Raw genomic sequence first — 6,000 nt, 5'->3', positions numbered from 1 at the left:
GATATTTAAGATTCCTGCTATCATTTTTCTTAGTATCCCAAGTGCTGCTTGCCACTCACATTAAATAACCCTGGTACTTAGACTTCGTTTGGGCAGTGGAAAATGTTCCTAAAGGCTTTTGGATAAAAATGACTATTTAACTAGAGCTAACTATGTGCCAGAGAGTGAGACTGGTATCATCATCCCACGTTACAGAAGAAAAAGCTGAGGCCCAGAGAGGTGAAGGGACTTGCACAGGGTCACACAGCCTATTAGCTGACCAAGACGCTTTCCACCATGCCCGACCGATCGCCCAGCTCAGAGTACCGGCTGGTGTGTAGGTGGGAGAGGACCCCGCTCCCGGTGTGCTCGAGTCTCTGCTCCCAGGGCCTCTAGAGCAAGATACCAACTATCTCTTTAAGAAGGAAAGTAAAGACGGGCCGCTTACGCAGCTGCCGGCGAGCCGCCGACTGGCTGGTCCCCTCCATCCACCTCACCCTCCCCGCCCCTCCCTCCCGGCAGCCCCAGCCCCGACGAGCACCCAGCTAGCCGCCTCCTGCAGGGGCTCGGGAGAGCAATTCGGCGGCCCCGGCAGGGCAGCTGAAGCCATGGACGCCTCCGCAGGTGATGACAAGGACCCCGGGGACCTCCAGGCCCACCGCCCAGCTGCACCCGCCGCAGCCCGGAGTGCCAAGTGCCAGGGGGTGGGGTGGGGGCCGCGGGCCGCGAGGAGGAGGGGACAGAGCACCCGGCAGGCAGCCTGCCCTCCAAGCCTTCTGGCTGCAGCGGCCCAGCTGTCAGCGGCCGGGGCTCAGCTGCCCGGGTGCTCCCCGCCTGCGCTCACCCGCCCCTGTCTCTCTCTTTTTCCTAACCCCGCAGGTCGCTGATCAGGGCCTGGCGGCTGCAGCAACGACTGCAGAGGCGCTGCGCCAAGCCGGGCCGGAGTGGTGCGAGCCGGCGGGGCTGCGGAGGGCGAGTGGACTCAGGTGAGGAGGCCGCGGCGGAGCTGGGAGCTGGCCCTGCGCTGCACCGCGGCAGGTGGGGGCCGCTTGCAACCGCTTGCTGCGGTAGAATCCCGTGGAGGGCACCAGCCTAAGAGGGGTTAATCGTGACTCATTCTTACCCTCCCTTCGTTCCCCTACATCCCTTTAAGCTCTTCCCTCCCTTCCCTTCCGTGAAATTTACGAATTAGAGGGTGCTGATTGCAACAGGGAAGATGCCCAAGTGGGCGATTAGGAGGTTTTTAGGAAACCCACCCCTTCCAATTTTTATTTGTCTTCCTCTTCTGGCATTTGGCAAACATTTAAGCTTCTCTTTTCCTTGGAGGAGGAGCAAGGGTACCTGGGGGTGGGAGAAGGATGGAACCCCACACCCACCCCAAGGTCAAGTGCCAATGACTGCTTCCATCCCATCTTTCTCTCTGAGAAGCATCAGGGCCCTGCAGTAGATCTGAGGGGAAATGCCCATAAGTCCTAGAGTGCAAGAGCTGAGCCTCAGTCTCCCCGGAGCTTCCCTGGGATATGAAGCCTTCCACTACACAGCAGGGAGCTGGGCTGTTTGCAACACCTACTGGGCTGGGGAGCCCCATCTACCCTTCCCCAGCCCTGCAGACTGAAGAAGAGGCCGGCCAGTCACATGCTGCCTGTTTCCTCTGTCTTCTCTGCCCATCTGGCGGTATGGGGATGGGTTGGAGGCTTCTCAGAAAAAGGTGGTCTCTGCAGGCAGAGTCATGTAAGGAAAGTGCCAGAGATTGGGGTTTTAGGCCCTTTGCTAATTGGCCACAAGTAGCCATCTTAAAATTGTTTAGGCGTGGGTGTCTGCTCATCTGTTAAATGCAGGAATTGGATTAAATGATCTGTATAATTTCAGTGTATCACTCAAACAGCTTTTACATGTCGGGGGGACCCCTTGCTAAGGCAATTTAAATTTAGGTCCATGAAATAATTGGGGTTTCCTCAGTTGATCTCTTTCAACTCTGGACTTCTCAAGTGAAACACTGACCTTGTGGGCCTCAAGGAACTGGAGGCACCAGACAGCCCTATGGTGACATCCGTGTACTGCCAAGTGACTTCCCTTCCCCCATCTTCAGTTTCTCCATCTGTAAATCTAGGGGTACACCTGCAGAGGGCTGATATGAAGATTAAGTGAGGTATATGGGGAGGCACCTAAAATAGTGCCTCTGCCTGGCACATAGTAGGTTCTCAGGCACTCAGGACTTAGGAGACAGACTGGGGGAAGGGAGGAAGAGGTGGCTGCTTATAGTCATCTTCTCCTCCCCCTCCCCTCCCAGTCTCTTCCACACCCCTGCAGATGGGGTCCCTGCCAGGGGTAATGAATGCTGAAGTGTGCTGGGCCACCACACTCAGAGCCTAGGCAGCAGCATTTCCACTGCAAGGACTGTGACATCATTCCAGCAAATGATGGTCCCAAGGAGACCTATAGCCCAGCATTGGGTTTGGAAAATCCTGGCATCCAAGGGCGGAGTCTCTGAGGGAACAGAAGCAGCAGAATCTTGTGTGCTGGCAGCAGGGCAGGGATCAGGTCTTCCGGATCGCATACAAATCCCACTGCGGCTCTCTTGCTCTCCCTGGAGTGTCTCCCTAGAGTCACCCTGAGGCCAGGAGTCACGCTTTTGGTGCCTGTATTTTCAATTCTTTATCTTCCTTCCTGCTATCATTTTCAGCCTAGCACACAAGTCTTTCTCCTCTCTATTCCACAGATACCGTCTGCCTTTTGACAGCATGATAAAGGAGGTTCCCCATAGGGCTGGGTGGGGGATGTTGCTGCTGCACCATTTGGGCCAAAATAAGTTGTCATGTCCCCCCACCTCCACCCTCAATTTCTATTTGGCAGAGGCCCTGTCATTTTCCTTTCTATGTCTCCAGCCTCTGGCTCATGAGTCGGCCCAAAGTAGGTGCTGTAAGTATTGAATGAAACGAACTTGAAGAAATTATGTCCCTAGTCCAACTAGGTTAGGGAGAAACTGGGAATGTGTTGATTGTAGAGGTGAAAGCCCTTTTAAGTGTAGGATATCATACAGGTTGTTGGTTGTCATTACTATTATTTCTACTACTGTTATTATTGCTATTACTGGTGGTGAACAGATGCCTTGCCTACCCTCTAGGGCTCCTGACTAGACCAAAAGGGGCCAGATGTGCCTGGGAGGGTGGTGATGTTGGCAAAAAGGGATCCAGATGGTGCTGACTGGTGTGACATGACTCTGAAGGCAGGATTGGGAAAGAAATTATTCTAGTCATTTTCTGTGTTTGAGGGAGGGGAGCAGATAACTAGAATCAAGTGGTCAACATGGATATGCAGTAGAAAATCATGAGACCCAGGTCCAATGTCCCATTCAACCACCTTATTACATGACCTTGGGCCAGTCAGGCCTCCCCTCAAGGCCTCTGTCTGCCCATCTATATAATGATGGGACTGGACTAAGTCATCTTTAATACCCCTTCTGCTTCTGACATTCTGTCAAGTGGATTTTGTTAAATAAAAATCAAACAACTATTATTACCCTCAATGTCATTTATGAAATCCTACACCATTAACTATCTCAGGTAATCCTTATAGCAAATAATGCCTATTTCAAAGATGAGGAGACTGAGGCTTGGAGAGATTGAGTGACTTGCTCATGCTTGCACAGCTAGACCTGTTACCTGACAACAGATCTGTGTGGAACATGCTGTGTCAAAGGTTTTGCTGCCTCTTCATGTATACCTTGCTGATGCTATGAGTTGTGTGTGCATTTGCAAATGTGTATAGGGGTGTGGAGGAGAAAAAGCTGTGAAAATTTATGGTGAGACATCAGGCATTTCTCCCAAGCGATTGTTGCGGGTACTTCCTGGTTGAAAACTGTGAGAGTCAGGAATGGTGAGTTTTCCTTTCACCATGAGCTCTGCTTTGCTGATGGTTGGTGGATGCCCCTTTACCAAGAATAATGGTTAGGCCTGAATACAGTCAAGACAGACACATTTTTTGAGTCTTCTTCTTTTTTGAGATGGAGTTTCACTCTTGTTGCCCAAGCTGGAGTGCCATGGCACAATCTTGGCTCACTGCAACCTCCGCCTCCCAGGTTCAAGCAATTCTCCTGCCTCAGCCTCCCAAGTAGCTGGGATTACAGGCACGTGCCACCACGCCCAGCTAATTTTTTGTATTTTAGTAGCAACGGGGTTTCACCATATTGGTCAGGCTGGTCTCAAACTCCTGACCTCGTGGTGATCCGCCCACCTTGCCTCCCAAAGTTCTGGGATTACGTGCATGAGCCACAGCACCCAGCCTTGAGTCTTCTTATGTGTTGTGCTCTGTTTTACATGGGTTCAGTTATTTACTACTCAGATCATCCCATTATGTAGGCACTTTATATATATATATATATAGACACACATATAGACACACATATATACCCATTTTTATAAGTGAGAAAGCCAAGGTGGAGAGGCAAAGGGTCTTACCTAGAGTCGTACAACCAATGTGTCATAGAACCTAGAAAATGTTTAGCTGAAAGTGCACTGGACTGCATGTCCAAATGGTTGCTTTTAGTCTAGCCCTTCCAATGACTGTGTAACTGTGAGTAAGCCAGTTTCCCTCTGAGAGTTCCCATCCCTCAAATGATCGCATGCGTCTACTGCCTCTAAAAGGCCTACATGCAACTTTGTTCCAGTATTGGAGGTGGAGGGGATTCCTTAACTTGCTGAACATTGATCAGCATTTATAATTATTTATTAGCTAGGCCCTAGGCTAAGTGTACAGCATACAAGAAAGAGTAAATGGCGAGTCCTAGTTTTAAGAAGCTCATATCTAACAGAGGGAGACAGATGCCTAAACATGTAGGTATGAGAAAACATCTGGAAGCTTTAAGACATACTGATATATGTGTGAGGGGGTGGGGAGACAGAGAGAAGGGAATGATCTTTCCTACTGAGTGGGTCAGGAAGGCTTTAGAGAGATGATGCCATTGACATCTCTATTTTTGGCATTGAGTTTGTGAATAATAATTTAATAATAATAGTATAGGGTTCTATCCCATTTAGAATGTTTCCAAACAGCTCTAAAGACTTGTTGGCTCCTGTCCTCATTAATCTAGAAGGTGGACACAATCTGGGGGACCATCCAAGCTCACTCCGTGGCACAGTTTCGAAGGAACTATCCATTTGTCCCAAGTAGACCAGAACCTTTCCTGTCCTTAGAGGCTTCTAGAAGCAGGTTTCTGAAATTCCTCTGAAAAAGGCTGTCTCGTGTCTATAACCATCTGATAGGCTTGGGGAATTTTTCTTCATGTCTATTCTAGGCGTTCCACCTGTCTGGAAGAACACCTAACACCTGAGAAGTGAAGGCATGTGCCTAAGATTATTCAGCAGGGCTTGGTTCATAACTCTGGCCTAATGGGAATTGTATTTCTAAGCCACATGTGGTCTTTTTACATCTAGGCCACCAGAGGCCCGGGGCACCAGTTCTTCATTTGATGGGCAGCTGGTGCTGAGGGAAGTCTTGATGCAGGTGATGTGAAGCTCAAGCTGAGGGCCTTGGAGAGGCAGAGGCCTGTGTGTCCCAGGCCGCTTTGCATTAATCAGATATTTATGAGTGTTTGTCGCATGCTCAGCACTGTCCTCTGAATTGAGATGCTGAGCCAACCAAAAGGGAGTGGCTGGGAAGCAGCCTGATGCAGCAGGCAGAGCCAGCACCGAGGAGTCAAGAGACCTGGGTCCTCACCCAAGCTCTGCCATTGACCCACTGGGTGGCCTTACATCAGACCCTTTGCTTTTCCATGCTTGTAAAATGGGAGTCAGAAGTGATGATCTCTAAGAGCTTTTTTAGCTCTGAGTGGCTAAAAATTCAGCAACTCTTTCTTCTTCCTTTTCTTTTCTTTCTTTTTTATTTTTTCTTTTTTTCAGAGACAGAGTCTCTCTCTGTTGACCAGGCTAGAGTGCAGTGGCATGATCCTGGCCCACTACAACCTCCACCTCCCAGGTTCAAGTGATTCTCCTTCCTCAGCCTCCCAAGTAGCTGGGACTACAG

At 50.0% G+C, this 6,000-nt stretch overlaps 1 protein-coding gene across 11 annotated transcripts in view; it reads left to right on the top strand.

The window, feature by feature from the left end:
• Positions 1-492: 492 nt before the first annotated feature.
• Positions 493-6,000, top strand: part of SNPH (syntaphilin) — a 42,976-nt gene continuing 37,468 nt past the window's right edge. For 9 of the 11 annotated variants that reach the window (XR_746591.3, XM_003941028.4, XM_010351758.3 and 6 more), the window contains exons 1-2: positions 493-603; positions 859-965. The gene's annotated coding sequence lies outside the window, so the exon portion shown is untranslated. Of the gene's footprint in view, positions 604-858; positions 1,018-6,000 lie in introns of all 11 variants that reach the window. The other 2 variants (XM_074406347.1, XM_010351759.3) reach the window with 1 other exon arrangement.

Source organism: Saimiri boliviensis, chromosome 9 (assembly GCF_048565385.1).
Source record: "Saimiri boliviensis isolate mSaiBol1 chromosome 9, mSaiBol1.pri, whole genome shotgun sequence".
NCBI classification, from domain to species: Eukaryota; Metazoa; Chordata; class Mammalia; order Primates; family Cebidae; genus Saimiri; species Saimiri boliviensis.
Note: the sequence above shows the minus strand (reverse complement) of the source record. Positions and strands in the feature narration are given on the sequence as shown.